At 39.5% G+C, this 17,902-nt stretch overlaps 1 protein-coding gene across 4 annotated transcripts in view; it reads left to right on the top strand.

Annotated features, from left to right (window-relative positions):
• The window catches only part of SOX2 (SRY-box transcription factor 2), a 107,492-nt gene that overhangs the window by 48,466 nt on the left and 41,124 nt on the right, over window positions 1–17,902 (top strand). For 3 of the 4 annotated variants that reach the window (XR_014713052.1, XR_014713054.1, XM_084639739.1), the window contains exon 2: window positions 14,872–15,148. The exons of the other annotated variant lie outside the window; for it this stretch is intronic. The gene's annotated coding sequence lies outside the window, so the exon portion shown is untranslated. The remainder of the gene's footprint in view (window positions 1–14,871; window positions 15,149–17,902) is intronic. 4 annotated transcript variants of the gene reach the window in all.

Raw genomic sequence — 17,902 nt, 5'->3', positions numbered from 1 at the left:
AAAAAATGCCAACAAAATGCATTCTCTGATTCATGCTAACATCTTCATACATGAAAAATGTCATGGCAATCAGGTAAGGAAAGAGTGGATGATGTAAGGGATTGATAATTGGGCACAGAGTCTAACTGACAATAATTACTACCCTTGTTGATTGTCATATTAGAGGCCAAATAGTGAATGGGTTATAAGAGACTGAATTACCCAGAGGTAATACCCTCCAGGCCAGAGCTGAAGTACATTGCTAGGGGCAGCGTGTAGAAGTTTGCACTGGTACTGAGGCCGTTCTGTGGAAAAGAAATTCAGTCTCCAAGGCTATCTTCTGACCCCGTTCATAAACAATATATTCACACAGCATTTTAGAATATCTTATACATGTAATATACACGTACCGCATTCAATATACTGTGTTTTGCTTCTTCAGAATGAGTGAGAACAATAACAAGAATTTTCATTTGGATTATAAAATTGCCTAATGCTAAATCCAAAATGGCATGACATAGGATATTAGATTATTAGAATGGATAAGCAGTGGCAAAACACACACACAGAGAAATTTCTGATGTTTGCTATTGTCAGAGCAGTACCTCAGATTTACCCATCAGGGCCCCAATCCTGCACATCAGATTTACCCATCAGGGCCCCAATCCTTACACACATGTGCTTAACCATATACAAATGAATTATCCCATGGAAGTCAGTGGAACTACTTACATGCTTCAAGTTAGACGCATGCTTAAGTGCTTGCAGGGCTAGGGCTGAGTTGATCATATGGAGAGGACAGAGAGAGTTCTCCTTTCTAACTTGGCTCAACTCACTGCTTAAGCACCCCCAGTACAAATTTTCTGGTGAAAGGTCACTTATTTATTTAGATTTTTTCCAAAAGTAAAAAAGGTTGCCTAACCAAGGCTCTAGGCATCCCTGTCATAAATGAGACAAACAAAAAATACAATTAAATAGCCAGCACAGCATAAAACTCTCCTCCTCTCTTCTAGCCAGGTGCAGACAGTAAAAAGTGATCTGGAACATTGCCACAACATGATAGTCTGACAGCCTCTGGGAATCCAATATTACACATATTCATCACTAATAAGAGTAACGTACCTCTGTCAAAGAGGTAGAAATCATCATCGTATCTTTTGTCTGCTTCCCCCAAACTACCAGCATCACTTCAGTCTTAGCTAGATTGAACTTCAGCCAGCTAACTCCCTTCCATCTCCCAATTTCCCATAGTCGTTAGGGCTAGCATTCAGCAGGACAGGCTAAGTCAGTTGTGATAAAGAAATAGAGCTGATGGTCATCAGCTTTCTGAAAACACAGCAGCCTGCACCCCTTTGCTAATCTAAGATCCCCAAACACAATATGATCAGGAGGGAAGACAAGATAGGTCCCGGAAGGACTCCACATGATACTGCCCTAGAGGGAAAAATAGCAACCCCTGCATCACTATCTGGGAATACTCATCCAGTAAAAACAAAGTCTCTTAAGATCAGCAGTATCCATTCCAGGCAAGTAAAAAACGCACCATGATCAATGGTATCAAAGATGGGCACCTGATTTTCATCCATCTCCAGAAGGAGATCATCTACTATCTCTGATTTGCTACTGGAGTTAGTGAAGCCTCCATCTAACATTTCCATGAATAAATTGGTGGTCATCCAAATACTTGCAAAACAAAGGTAACAGAGAACTAAACTCACCAGTTTTATTCATTAAAATGTTCTTAGTCTTTTAATTAGTTACCTCGTTCTACTAGTGGGATTACTTTTCTCCCTTTCTCTGCTTCAGTGCAAAAACCACAACCTGTGGTGGTGTTAGGCTTTATTCCCCTTTCCTTTTTCCTCCCTTATCTATGTCTGTATTTTCAAGTGTATCAAAAATATTAACATGGTAGATAGCTAGTGAACAGCTTCTTGGCCAGGAATTGTGAAAGCCACAGCACTTGGAATTCTCCATCTGGCTACTGCTGCCTATTCTGAATGTTGTAAAATTCACTCATACCCACAACAGATTTCTCTTGTCTTTTCTGTTGTAAGTGGCATAGAAGTGCAAAAGGACCATCCCTATGGCCCTCGCTCTATTAGAACATGAACTATGAGCCTCTAAAACGTAGGAAACATCCTGTTTGATGGTTGGATGTGATTGTATTACATGGTGGATCTGGCCTTGAAATATTTTTATTTCATCTTAGAAAAGAGGGTTGATCTGGATGCATTCCAACTGAAATGACAAGAACTGGAGAATTAAGTTACAAAACATAATGAGATGAATCAGTCTCATGCAATATGATGGGCATCTCTGTGTGTATCTGTGTGTGTTGTGTGTGTGAAGCTGATTGTATACATGGATGACAAAAGTACCTTTTACATATACTGTAAGATAATGAATTTGTATGAAAAGAAGACTGTTTTAAAGTGTTTATTTTAATAAATACATGTAGTACTTTCTTTTTTTTTGCATGCTGGCATATTGTTAGTAGGCAGTATTCAAGGCTAAAGCCCTTACCTCTGTGCTGATGCTGAAAAGTATCAATTATAAGATACCTGACAATGTTCAGCCAATCAGATCACTCTATTAGCCTAACATTCCACTGCCTCTTTTAAAAAGACAGATATTGCTGAATGCAAGAGTGTTAATGGACTGTTCCACCATTGTTATTGTTGATTAAGGGGAGGAGGAATGGTTCAAATTTAAGTTGGTTTGTTTTTTCCTATTTTGCATCTCTTGAATTCAATAGAATGTTGTTTTATGTAGCACTTTTTATAGTCTTGATACCGCAAAGCTCTTTACAAAGCAATCTCTTAAAATAAAGAGTAGTAGTATAGTGAATATGTGGGCAAACCTATCTCCTATTATGTGATCTGCAATAGCTCAAACAACCTTAGACGTTTGAATCAGGCGTTCAGATGCTAAGGTAATGGGGCCATATAAGATCATTTTATTGAGAGGGGAGAGGAAAGTGTGTAATATTAGCCAAAGAACATTAGCACCTGAATGTTTTTAAAACAAGATCTGTGATTTTTGAAGGTATGCTGTCATATCAAATTTTATTCAATTTAATTTATTCAATTTAAATTTAATAAAACAAGACCACTAAAAATATTTCAGTCTTTAAAAGAAAACCAATGGAAGCAGCATTTTAAACAGAAACATATTCTCCTGCCATATTTATAATCCATACATTTCAGTATAGTACTTGAAGGTGACAACCTGAAAATGCAATTGACTAGAAACTTAATTCCTATAAAGAAAAGTGGAACTAAATGGGCTGTTTTCAAGAGAGAGGAATGCAAAAAGTGAACAAAAGCATAAATCGTGAAAAATAAATTAGTATTTTAAAAATCTTTTCATTGAAATCAAAGATGATAGTAGTAACATAAGGAAGGAAATGTTTACAATGTGAATTTTAACTTGACAAAATCCCTTTAAACATCCATCTGCATGGTCACTAAAGAGGAGCAAGAGAAACCCACAGTGTTAATGACTCATTGGGAGGATGGTAGTGCTCCGAGGATGCTTTTTGGGGACCCACAAAAACCACAGACAGGGATTTGAACCCAGGCTGGAGAAAGTCTCCTGGCATTTAATTTTGTTCTCCAGGGCCCCAGATTGTATGACGTAGGGCCAAGGTGCGTGGGTGAGGGTGGGGATGGCAACAAAGGGGGAGGGGGAAAGCTGAAGCACAGGGGTCAAGCAATGAGTTCTGAGGAGTCAATAAAAGAGGAAGCTGGGAAACCTGAGGATGTCAGAGGGGTGAGTGATCTGGGAAAAGGAAGACAGAGATGTGAGTAACTGGGGAAGGGAAGAAAGGATGCTGAGGATCCAGGGGAGAGAATAAGATTTGGGCTTGTGGATCCCAAGATCAACCTAGCTCGGGGGTTCTCAAACTGTGGGTCAGGACTCCCAAGTGGGCTGAAACCCCATTTTAACGAGGTCGCCAAGGCTGGGTGTTAGATTTGCTGAGGCCCAGGACCGAAGCGCAAGCCCCACCGCCCAGGGCTAAGGTTACATCCCCCCCACACCCTAGTGCAGAAGCCCTTGGGCTTCAGCTTTGTCCCTCCCACCCAGGGCGGTGGAGCTCAGGTGTCAGGGCTCGGGCAGGCTCGATCTTCGGTCCCCACTCCTGGGGTTGTGTAGTAATTTTTGTTGTCAGAAGGGGGTCATGGTGCAGTGAAGTCTGAGAACTGCTGACCTAGCTAGATGGTCCAGAAATTTAAAGCAAGTCCTGAGCACTGCCTTATATATAACTACCACAGCTTCATTAACACTGGGTAAAATAGAGAGACCTCTAAAGAGGAACATATGGAAAGAATAACTCCCCTGTAAAAACACACAAACACACTCAAAAGGTTCACTCTCTCACTTGTCCACTGGTGCTAATTCCTGACTGCCTACTTCAGATACAAGTATCAGGGAGGAACCGTGTTAGTCTGTATCCACAAAAACAACAAGGAGTCCGGTGGCACCTTAAAGGCTAACAGATTTATTTGGGCATAAGCTTTCGTGAGCTAGAACCCACTTCATCGGATGCATGGAGTGAAAATTACAGATGCAGGCATTATTATACTGACACAGGAAGAGAAGGGAGTTACCTCGCAAGTGGAGAACCAGTTTTGAAAGGGCCAATTCGATCAGGGTGGATGTAGTCCACTCCCAATAATAGATGAGGAGATGTCAATTCCAGGAGAGGCAAAGCTGCTTTTGTAAAGAGCCAGCCACTCCCAGTCCCTATTCAGGCCCAAATTAATGGTGTTAAATTTGCAAATGAATTTTAGTTCTGCTGTTTCTCTTTGAAGTCTGTTTCTGAAGTTTTTTTGTTTCTGAAGTTTTTTTGTTCAAGTATAGCTCCTTTTAAATCTGTTATAGAATGTCCAGGAAGATTGAAGTGTTCTCCTACTGACTTTTGTATGTTACCATTCCTGATGTCTCATTTGTATCCATTTATTCTTTTACGTAGGCACTGTCCGGTTTGGCCAATGTACGTGGCAGAGGGGCACTGCTGGCACATGATGGCATATATAACATTAGTAGACGTGCAGGTGAATGAGCCTCTGATGTGGCTGGGTCCTCTGATGGTGTCGCTAGAGTAGATATGGGGACAGAGTAGGCAACGTGGTTTGCTACAGGGATTGGTTCCTGTGTTAGTGTTTCTGTGGTGTGATGTATAGTTCCTGGTGAGTATTTGCTTCAGATACACACATTCTCTCCCTCTCTCTTTTCTAGGTTTCTTTTCCCTTGCTATTTCTTTTCTCATAGATCAACACACACTCTCCCCCCACCCCCCAAAAAATCTCCCTTTGACTTCCTTGCAGAGCCCCTCTCTCAAGCTGGATAACATTCCCTCTCTTTCAAAGTCCCCCTTTTAGGAGTAAATTCAAAATGTGAAATCTATGTGACTTCAGAAACTTACTGCCCAAGGCCTTTTCCTTCCTCTTATTCCACGGCTGCTGTTTTAGAATGTGTGTAGCATAGTGGATCTAGCAATTGCAGGTCTTCTTCCAGACTATACTACAGGAACTAAATAGAGCACATTAGTGACCACTTTGTTCCATATACTTCATCTTTCTAAAAGGAGATGACAGCACTTTCCCAGTCTTGAACATACTAGAAAACACACTAGAATTACAACTTCTAACAAAAGTGCTGTTCTTTTGGTTATGTAAACAAAGGAAGCATAATGAGTTGGTTAAGATTACCTTACATGTTTAAATAATTAAATCTGTCTGCAACATTATTATTTTATTTTCTATCACTAGGCTCATTCTTTACATATAGACTTACAGGCTGACATATTCTTTAGAACTGTTGCTTGACAGTGTTGCCTTATTGCTCCATATACTGCACGAATAAAATAATAGTACGTTTGTTAAAATTGGATATGTTGGCCAAGATTTTCAAAAGTGACTGGTGAGTTTGGGTGCCTTGATTTTTGGATGCCCAACTTGAGACACCTGAAAGGGGCCTAATTTTCAAAAACTGCTAAGCACCTGACCTCTGCAAATCAGACTCCTGTAATGTGTCTCAGGTTGAACACCCAAAAATTGAGGCATCCAAAAATCACTAGTCACTTTTGAAAAGCCTCCCCATACTGCCTGCGATGAAGTATACGATCTTCAGTAATTAGCAATGGTCCATAAGAATAGTATCTCTATATCTTCTCATTTGAAATTACCAGATGTGATCTCGAAAAAATGGCTTGATGGCCTGTTACTTTTTTAAAGGTTCTCTCTTACCATACTCTTTCTCTTCAATTGTTTCTGGAATGTGTGCTTCAGTTCTGATAGGTCTTGCTGATAATTTCTCTGCCCAGTTCATCACTGGCCAGGGGGATGGAAGTCCTCTGCATCATTGCAAGGTGATCTTTTTCTTATTGCAGATGTTGAGAAAAAGAATGACCAATTGACAATAAAATTGCTTGGAACTGATGAGCCTTTGACTTTGTTACTGTGGTAAAACATACATTATTTGACAGCTGCTTTTGCATGGTGAAAACCATAGATGATTAGTGGTTTCCTATCTTTTCCTGTTACTGATCTTCTTTGTTTATGACAGATGAGACTCAGATGTCGTGAGAGAGAGAGAAAGAGCATTTAAACTTGTTCTCTTGTTCTCACCTAATTCTTTTTTGTTACCCTAAGGCCCTTATTTGTTGCAAAGAATTTTTCTGAATTTCCACTCTTCCAAGTGATCAGATCTGTCATTCAGTCTTAAAAGGGAAAAATATTAGATATCTTTCTCTATTTTATTTATTTATTTTTGCAAAAGGCTATAATGCTAATTTTACTTATTCAAAAAATTAAAATAGCAGTTTATATGAGGTGTTGATAATTACCTATATTACTGTACTGCTGTGACAGATGTTGCAAAAAGAAACAGAAAATGGCTACAGCTGTGCACTCCATGACATCCAGTGTATACTCAGACAGAAGGCTAACAGATGTTCTGAACTGTCACTTTGCCTAAATGTTTTTAAAGTCTAAGGACCTGCTTTATAATTCACTAGGGCCTGGTTTGGGCTCACAGAGGTCCTCAGAATTCCCATCTGTGACAATTAATGTTGAAGACTTTCATAAATCAACCCCTGTCTTTACTTGTCTTCTGCAAATAGACATTGTTTATCTATGTAGTACTAAGCACTCCCCCCTTTTTTTTTCATTACCTAGTTGTGCAATTCTACAACTTATGTATAACATTTCAGAAAGAGAGAGAACAGAGTTACAGGAATGTACCCAGAGTCGCACAATCTATATGTTATTGATATAGTTTTGACTGGTTACACCTTGGCTAAAATATACTCCATTCTCTTTCCTGAATGTTCGGGTTATTTCCAAGATGGGTGTAAAATGCTGACCATTTTGAACCACTTCTTTATTTATCCAAAAGAAAATAGATATCCCTGCTGTTTGAAAATACAGCATTTTAATAAGTGTGCTCAAAATGTCTCCTAACCAATATTCTTATTCAAAACCAGCTAATCAGCTGCAGGATTTTATAAAATAAAATACCATTTTAACACAGATTAATTTATGTTCTTTAATTGCTCAATGAGATGTTGTAAAAGGTGTGTATATATAATATATAAAATATAAGATTTTAAATAGCCTGCAGTTTTTAAGCCCCACCCAAGTTTTCCAACATACCTTTAGATTGGTTAAAAAAATTCATTCTTGTGTAAAGCAACTTTATACTTTATTGATAGTTGCTAATAATTTTTAAAAGCTGGCTTCCTGTAGTACAGTAGTTTAATAGTTTAAACATTATGTTAACATAATCAGTGTTTGGCCTCTCCTGTTCCTCAATTCTGTATAGAAATATAACTCCAAATTGTACATCTTTCTGGGTTTGTTTCTAAATTACTCCCCACACTTAATTACCAGGATGAGAGGGATGCCTTATTCCTCTTTGTTATAGGCTAAGCTCTCAGTAATCCCAAACAAAAGAGCCAGTTCTGGAAGATATAGGATTTGCTAGCAGGATTATGGTCTCATAGATAATGATGTGCAGTCAGCAGAAGCGAAGCTTTATTTTAATTCAAATAAGCTAGTAAACAAACCACTGACAAGTCTGCTGGTGAGAGTAACTGGCTTCTGTTGCCACATTGGCAGCTAAATTATAGAAAATCTATTATACCCTGTTCACCATATGTTTAATTTAATACAGATACAAATTAAACTATCCACAGTGCCTATTAAAATAACAATACATATTTATTTAATATATGAATGTTTTAAAATACATTCCTCTGACCTTAAGAAGGGCAATGCTGATTTGGGTGATTTGAGCAAAACATGTAATATAATAGTCCAACCGATTTTTTTTTTAAATTAACTTTTTGGAAAATCAGTCTATAAATAGTAGAGTTTTGTAATAAGTAATGAGGTTAATTGGGGTTTTCTGGATTCCAGTCATCTGTTCTTGTATAGCTGCCTCCTCCTAGGTTATTGTGCCTTGCATTTGACAGCAGTGGCTGATGCCTAACCCACTGTATACTTGGTTAATTCAGTGCCAGCTATGGCCCCCTTAGTTTTTACTCATTTGCTCATTATAGTAACATAGATTGATCTTTTACATAAATCTCTTACACATTGTGTGCGCCATGACTTGCTGACTGGATGGTGTGTTTGTGAAATTCAGTTGGAAACCTCATGTCCCATGCCCTGATTTGGAGAGCCTCCTCATGGTTGCACATTGTTCGGTTTCAATTATCAAATATTCTTTGAAGCAGTTGTAATCTAGATAGCGTGACATATCAGGACCCTGGAAGTTGCTACTGTACGATTAACACTGATGGAGAGTTTCAAACCATTAAGTAGGATTCCCATTTGGTGTCTCTCACCTGTTTGAAGGACAGAGGGAGGGAGGCAGTGTACAGTGCGTTGGACACGTGCTCAGTCCTTGTTTGTTACTCTTGGCCTTGTAGTGTCTGGATGTAAACCCCAGTCCTTGAAAAACTGAGAATGAACAATCTGACTGCAAGCATGAGGAGAGGCTCTCCAAAGCAGGGCCTGGTACCTGAGGTTTCCAATTGAATTTCACAAGCAGCCAGTCGTGGCATGTGTAATGTTTAGGGGATCCATGTAAAAGATCAATCTGTGTTCCTATAATGGGATATTGATGATGGGAAACTATATGAAACCACAGAGATAAATATCTGTGAAAGAACTCTGTCCGTGTTGTGGTTATCTCTTAACTGAGGTAGGTGGACAGATCAAGAAAAGGGCCAAATATGACACTACCAATTAAGTGCTTTCCACTTCCAACTAAGGTTTGATCCTTCCCTGCAAATTCCAGGGGGAAAGTTTCCTCCTGGCTAATATATAATAATCTGCTCCATATATATGTATATCACATGTATATGTGTGTATATATATATAGATGTATATGCACACACACAATATACACACATATATACATTCTATATATCTCTGTGTGTGTGTATTGTGTGTGTGTGTTATATGTGTGTGTATATCTGTGTGTATATATCATATGTATAATACTATATATCATATGTGTCATAGATTATGGATGGTGTATACTGTGTATGTGATATACACAATATATAATGAGTGTTTACTTATGTAGACACATACACAGCTCAGGAGTCTATTAACGAGCATCTCTTTAATGCAGACTTTTATAGGAATTCATTCGATATTTCACTCACTTGAAAACTTTAGCCGATTATTAGTTTGCAAAACAAGCCCAAGCCTTCGCAGTGAAATATCTAGAGAGACAAATATCTGACATCTAAAGAGACTGGTCTATAAAGGTATGGCGCGCCTGGAATGAATGTGCTAAAAGGCTGAAACAGTAGGTGGGGGTTCCGGACCTCTTCGTCTTTCTACCAGGAGAAACTCTTTGCTGCAGTCAGTGGTTACATTTCTTTAATGGTACATTTGACCCTATAGCTAACCATAGCAACTGGTGGCAAGACTTTTTATAGCGAAGAATATGTTGTGGTAATAAAAGAATGAGACGTCTCAGGTATGTCCTAGCAATCAGGGGGAAAACCGAACCCTTTAAAAACTCTGCACTTGGCTTTATTTCGGGCAACCCTTCTAAAATTGTGCCATGCATTTCTACACGGAGAAAGACATGTCTGTGTCTTCAAACCGGCAGCCCTACAAAAGCTGCTTTTGTATATGTGCTTTACCTTTAATTTGTTTGAAATTTTTGCCATCATATTATGGGACAAAAGGGCGCTCTCGGTATTTCACAAATATTATTTTAACACTGTAGGATTGTGGGGGGCTTTTATGACCTTGCCAAGGATTGTGGCTTTTCACACACACACAGAGAGAGAGAGAGAGAGAGAGAGAGAGAGAGAGACTGGTTCTTTGGAAACCTGTGCGCTACTTTCATGAAAAGTGAACTAAGAAGGACTGGAAGTGATCATTTGGGGCCCATTTTCCATCTATGAAAAAAAATGTCTCGCTAAGCACCTAAAGAAATGAATGGGAAAGTAGCATTAAGGCACTCGGCTGCAGTTTGTGGAGTTATAGGTTTAGGTTATACAATTAAAAGTACTTTTAATCTCTCGGTCTCCTGTGAAAGTGAAGGAAATAAAATCACGCTAATGACTGTATTTTGAAAGCCACCCTCCAACACACAACCGAAGGTGGATATTGCACAAAACCATTCTAAAACACAGTGTGAACTTCAGCATGGGAAAAAATACCTAGAAACTGTGATAACCGCCCCGTTTCTGATGCCGAATCCTACTGCAGCACACACGTGCAGGTTATAACAACTAATACTTTGGAGATCCGATCTTGTAGCCCTTACTCACCTGAGTAATCTTTACTCGCTGAAGTAGTCAATGAGCCCCTGTCCTCCCTATCGATTACTCGGGTATATATAGGCGGCAGGATCTGGCTCTTGGTCATGCTTTTCCCTTAGCATTTATCACCGGCATATTTTAAAACAGCTTCCAGTACAGTTAGGTTGGACGTCAAGTATTTATCTTCCCTTTTTTCTGCTCCAAAACGCCTAGAGTCTTAGGTGCCTTGGGTTTTAAGACTAATCATGTTATCTGATCACAAACTGCTCTTACAGCTCCTAGTTTGGCAGCAAACCTCTCTCACACACACACACTTCCTGTCCAAATTATGGTTCTATGACTGTAGGAGTTGAGGACCTCGTTGTGCTTAGAAAGTTGAGGGAGGACTCGGGAAGGTTGGCTTCCTATGTCTCGCCCTAAAGTTGTACCTTATTAATTCGGCAGTCTCCCTCTGGGATGTTGTGTGAAGTTTTAAAAACTAAAACCTGGGGCACCCTTCTGCAGCATGCTGATTTGCTTTTGAATGCAGGCTCCTGGAAAACTCTTGATTCGAAAATCCAGGCAGGGAGATCCGTCCACCGTACCCCAAATTCCCTGCACTATTGGTGCCCTACGGCTATTTTTGCGGCCACCTGCGTTGCACATAACGAGTCAAAAAAGCGGCATTTCAAACCGCACTACTGGAAATCTGCATTTGGTTGCAGTGTGTAATTTTCAGGATGGTGGAGAACAAATGTGCACCTTGCGATTAAAAGAGAAATCCGCTGGTATTAGACTTCAACCCCTTTGTCACCGATCCACATTTTAAAAAGAATGACCTGTTTGTCCCGTTAAACGTTCAACTTAATTCCCTTGGGAAGATAGGCTGGGGGACTAAATTTTATACAACAGTCTTGCCTGTGGATATGAGTTCGATTAAACTACGGAAAAAGGACTACCAAAAACAAACAAACAAGCAAAAACATGATAGCCGTGCAAAACCCCCACGACTTTGCAAGGAACTAGTTACAGAAACACATTCCTCCATTCTTTAATTTAGAGATCAGTATTTTCACTCCAGGTAAACCCCCCGCGGATCTATTCACTCCCTTGGCACATATTAGCGGTATTGGGCAGCTACTCTTCATTCACGGCTATTCAAGCAAGGAAAAGAGCACAAATATGAAACAGATGTTTCGTTTCTTTTGGGCTTGCACGTGTAACGTTTATACGCAGCCTTGAAGTGATCTGTTGTCTTATCTCTGTTCCTGGATTCGCGGGGTTATTGCGAGCTAAGCGTGCGCTGTAAAAGCCAAACTTTGGTAAATTATTTAGTAACACTACAGAGGACGGGAAATAAACTTTAGTTTACAGTGAATGCTTCCAGTATGTGTCTGATCCAGAAACCTGAGCTGGATGGAATGAAAATACATGTAGAGACCTGTTTTCTAGAAGCCAATCCAATTTGTGGTTCTTCTCTTCTCCAGAAAGTATTATATATTGGTACATATCTATCAATTGCGGCAACCCTGTCCCTACAAACTAATGGTTTCAGTTCTGGTTATGTACAAATTGAGATTTAAACCAAATGAGTGCTTAAGGCTAAAGAGATGCTTTCATATTTCCCGCCTACGTTTCTGGTGATCTCTTTGTCATAATTATTTGGAGTGCCTTTTTAATTTTTCTTGTAAACCCCTACCAAGATTTGTACACAGTATCTCACCACGACGTTGGCTATCTGAGTCACCAGGAGGTTTTGTCTGAGTGAATCATGTTTCCTCGGTAAGCTAATCAAGCTTTCAGAGTCTGATTCAGAGTTAACCAAAAGGCCCATTGTAGATAGAAAAAATGCCATATTTGCCAGTAGGCTACTTCCTTCACTGGCCTGAGTAATAAAATAACGTTTCTCAATTACTTCCTGAATTTTACAGTTCAGTGAAGTATTTACACGATTTCCTAAGCCTCGTGCATTTTAGAGTTGTGTTCACTTATTATTTTTTCTTGTCGTATTTAAATACTATTGCAAAATTACATAAGACTCAGCGAAATGCAACTGCAAGTGAACGGATCGAAGCTATGTGCAAATGAACTCGTCGGTATTAAGCTTGTAAAATAAAAGCTGTCCATATCGCATTCGGAATGCAGACCCTCTGAGAATCTGTATAATATAGAAATATAGATGTGTGTCTATATTTCTGTTTAAAACTGTTGAACTATTGAAGTCACGATTATATGGTAGTAATCTTTGTAAATATTGGGGCAACATTTCACGTTTCTCATTAGGTGTTTGCACTGATCAAACCAGTTTTCAACTGGTCCCCTCCGTCTTCCCCCTTTAGTTCTGAGCAAGCTGGTGCTAAGATGTTTATCCTGAGGTATAAAACTGATTGGTGCAAAACAAGCCATGTGCAAATACTGTAGTTTAATTTTCCGTTTTGATGCTTATCTGTGTTTCCATCATTCCATCGGAAAAGTTTTAATTGGCGTGTCAGTAACGGTTCGCAAATAATCCTTATTAGGTGACTTCAGATGAGTTCTAAACCAATAACGTTTTAGTTCCAAGAGGGAAAGTGGAGTTTGAAGGCGCAGGTCATTTTTGTCAAAGGGCTCATTTGAGCATCTTTTATTTTGCTGAAAAAGCTAATTAAAGAACGTTTGAAGGTTAAAGTCATTATTCTGGGCTGTTGTCTTGCTACAAGTGAGCCCAGTTTTATGAAAACACAAAGGGCAGAAGTCACAGAGGTGGATTACTGTCAGTCCGGGCTACAGAGGCACAGAGAGCTGTGGCATTAATTCCTATAGAAAGGTAGACAAACACAGGCCCTGACTAACAACTTTCCCGCAGAGACCTATTGTCTAAGCACTTTCTTTTGCTTTGGGGCTTTCTTGCACTTGATACAGACCTCAGCCGTAACCAAATCCAAAAATGAGGTGAACGAGGGCGATTTCAGGATGCAGAATTCGTGACCTATGAAACAACTCACAAGCAAATAAAAAGCTGCCTCCTAGTGTTTCCCTCTAATATCATTTTTAGTGTTGCTAATGTATTCATTTCTAAGCAGAAGTTAGCAATTGAAACGAACTCTGGTAGATCTCAGAGCATCCTAGATACATTTTAACTTTCTATTTCTGGTGGTTGAGATACACTTCGGGGTAAACCTAAGGCGCCGGAGAAAGGACTAGTTAAATATCCTTATTTACAAAAACAATTAAAGAGGAGGTAGGAACTTTGATGGGGAATGCGTCATGTTTTAATCAGACTAGTGGGGGATCTGTACCGTGCTTGTGTGGGGGTATAGATACATGCCTGCCTATTAACATGATTGAAAATACTTTATGCTAATCCTGATGTCCGTTAGGATCAGTTTATGCCTTTGTGTGTGTGGACAGCAGATTGAAAAACAACACACACACACACACAGATAGACAGATAAGATTAGATATAGGTTCTCCTTAACCTGGTTTCTCCGTCACTCATTTGCCATGCCTTCGCCTGTGTGCTGTTTTGCCCCACTCCCTCGTAAACTCTAGATGTTTAGCTTTGGATACAACTGCAGATCTCCCCAAATGAAAATAAACAGATGTTTGGGCTGATTAGTACTCGAGGGGAAAACCCCTGCAGCTGCAATTGAAATAAATCTACTGGTGAAAACGTTAATAATAATAATAAAAACATGAAGAGATCAGTTCGACCTTGCGAGGGCTTTATTTTTCCCCTCCTATATAAAAAAAAATCTTTATCAGACCCCTATTCTATGGCTTCAATAAACAGAACCCATTACCTCACGGTAGCTTTTGTTGGCCCTATACAAGCGAGAACAAAATGGTTATTCAGGAGAACGCTTTCGATTTTTATTGTGTGTAGTACGCACAAAGAGCAGTGTTATTGTATTAAAAAGAACCATCTGTAGCAGAAACAATGGCATCAAATTATCTTTGAATACCCACTGCAAAAATATAAAGCTTTTTTATTATTATTATTATTCTGCTTCACGGTGGAGGACAGAGAAGTGACTTTTTTGTTGTTGTGGGTGCTTTCTTATAATGCACATACACACAAATCAGCCATTTGGATTTTTTTTAAACCATAAACGATTTTTCCCCCCTTGTTCCAGGGACTGCAGTTAAAAGCTAGGGCTAGGATTTGGAGGATGTGTAGGCAAACGGAAGGAGAGCCGGGGGAAGAAAAACCGAAATGGATTCGTTCTCTGTCCTGGATGGAGAAGGATAAGAGAAGAGAAGGGGACGTGAAAGCTTCCTTCAACTGCCTGTGTCCGGTGAAAAGTGATCAACCCCCCGGGGCTGAATAGAACTCAAGAGTCCACGCGGACTTTCGCTGTATCCTGCCAATCAAACTACTTACTCGACAACACCCTGATCTGGCATGGACATGTAAGTAGTTGCAAGAGAACTTTGACATTCACGGTTCCCCTCCCCTCTTCCCTGAGACCTTTAAAAATCTGGAAATGTACCTCCATTTACCAATCGTGTAACTGGCAAGTCTGGGGATGAAACATTACATGTTGGGAATGGCATGTAGACGTCTGCGTTTTGCTAAAGTGAAGTGAATTGTGCATTAGTTTGCTGCATCCTGAATGCTAGGCAGGACTAGTTGCCTTGCAAAAGCTTCCCCCTCTCCTCCCCATGTGGCGCAAATGGTTCTGTGACCTATTCAGCTTTGAGCAAAGAGAGGTGATCGTCAGCTTTCCACCTATTGGGTGTTTAAAACGATGCTGGTTGATTTGGCATGACCCCTTTGCAGGATACGGAGAGAGGAGGTCTGGGCTAGAACTTGATCAAAACTGTAGAATGTACATTTACCTGGAAGGAACCGGTTTAGAGATCTTGCTGTTTCATTTGATGCCCTGTTAATTTGGTTTCCGGGAAATAGCTCCTATTTGGGGCCACTTACACGGAAGGGGTGTTGTGTGTGGTGGAGGGGAATACACGGGCGTGGGTGGGGGAAATTACCTGAGAATATATAGGTATAGCATGATGAAGCGGCTAGCTTCCTTGGCAAGCTGCCAGCTGTATAAGGCTAGGACCTGCTCTCTCGCGCCCCCTAATGGTAACGTGAAGATTAGCCTCTACCTGACTCCTACCGGAAGGCAGCTGTTTTCCCCCCTTGCTGATTTGCAGCCTTCCCAAAGCGCAAACTGATTATTTTCAGCAGAGTCACGCCTTTACAAAAAGCCTCAGATTTCTCCCCATCCCCGGTCCTCCAAAACAGGCGCTCTAAAATAATTCTTGGAAGGCAGGAAAGAAACGGGGATTCTCCGTGAGCAGATCACTACATGAGGGGTGGCCATTCAGAGGAAGTGATAGAGAAATAAATGTAACTACCTGAATCTTCTACTGCCTCCTAATACACATAAAATTGATTTGGAATTGGCAGATTTTGACATTTTGGCTAATTATGAAACCATTTCGCGAGAAGCTCTTTTTGGGTGCTGTTAGCAAAGTTGTGCGATTTTTATTTTTTTATTTTTTTTAAAGAATTGGATAGATAAAGGTTAATCTTGAGCTGAATGATAGAGCTGTGATTGACAAGAGAAAAGGTGTGGAGGGCAGGTCGAGCTGTCTTATTTACAGCCCAGTGCTTGCTATAGAGCCTTTGTTAGGACTGGAAAGCTAATTTAGTGCTGATCAAAAGCACCACAGAGTTAAAGGACTGGTAATGACTGCTAATTTCATTTCAGCCTCATACATCCCCAACTGCCGTAATTAAAGACATGCTATTTAAATACAGGTGAAGAGTTTTTGTAGTGGGGAACCAGTCACAATTTTATTTAGGCTTGGTACCATAAATGGATGTAAATTTATTATTTTTAAATGGTTTGGTTTTGCCATGATACCTTGCCCCTTTAGAGTAGATTTGTAGGAATAATATAAAGGAAAGACGGGGGGGGGGGGGGAGAAGAAGAAAACCCCCAAAACTTACTAACCATGAATAACAGCCATAATCAAGAGTTATTTGATTTTTTAAAATAATTAATCAGATGTAATGGCAATTCAGAAAACATTTGAAACAGTGGGGAGAAGGGAAGGGGAGGCTGCTTGTGCCAGCTTTTAAGTGCCTCTAAAGAAGATCAAGTCTTCATATTATTACTTTTTAATTAAATTATTTTACCACTCTGTGGCTGGGTGTGTTGGCTCTGAAACGATGTAATTTCTCAACTGATATAACAGTTTCTTTCTAGGAAACATCAAAGGATAAAAGCTCTACATTTTCGTAGTTGGTTAAAATTGATACAAAAAAAGAATTTAGCCTTTAATCTCTTTTTATCCATGAAGACTAAAGATCTGTACTCGACCCTGCTAAGCTTCCAAGCTGTCCTCCCTTCTTCTGGGGCCGGTGCTGGGCTCAGATGTGAGGCGGCGCTGAGCAGGTTATCTCAGCGCCCCCTATTGGACACGGTGGGAGCTGAGCAGTACCAGTTATGGGAACAGCAAGAACCTTGTTATCTGGGTTTATATGGCTCTTCTTTCCCTTTAAAAAAAAAAAAAAAAAAAAAAAACTTTAAAAAGATAAAATACATTGGCAATTAAAATGAGATGATGTGAAAGAGATTTAAGTCAAGGTTAGAGAACTGTCCGAAAAAAGTTTTGGATTCTTTTTTTAAAAAGGTACATGGAAAATCAATAAAAATTCAAGATGAACAAATAACCGAAACCAGAAATCGCTAAAGGGAGATTGCCTACTCTTTGTGTTTATATTCTCATAAACAATAATAATAATAATTAACAATTAATAACTAGAAATTAAACAAAGACATTTCCCTATATATTTGTAAACACTGGTTTTAGCACTTCTAGTTCCTGCATGTGGCTTTAACTCAGACTTAGATATTGACAACCTGAGTGTCTGTGCAGTAGCAATAACGTTACATACCCTAACTGATACTCTATATTAGGATACCAGATCATCATTAAAACACAGATCCCTTTGCTAGTATTTTAAACAAGTGAATAATTATGTAATGATTTTGCTATCCAATAGTTCTAATTATATCATAAAATTCAAACCTTTTGGAGGCATATGCTTTTGCTATCTTTTTCATCTCAAGATATTTTAGAAGAGGCCAGTATTGGCAGATATTTTTTATTTAGAATTTAACACTTCAGTTTTACTTGGAAAATATATCC

Source organism: Lepidochelys olivacea (genome assembly GCF_965140295.1).
Source record: "Lepidochelys olivacea isolate rLepOli2 genome assembly, chromosome: 9".
Classification (NCBI taxonomy): domain Eukaryota; kingdom Metazoa; phylum Chordata; order Testudines; family Cheloniidae; genus Lepidochelys; species Lepidochelys olivacea.
Note: the sequence above shows the minus strand (reverse complement) of the source record. Positions and strands in the feature narration are given on the sequence as shown.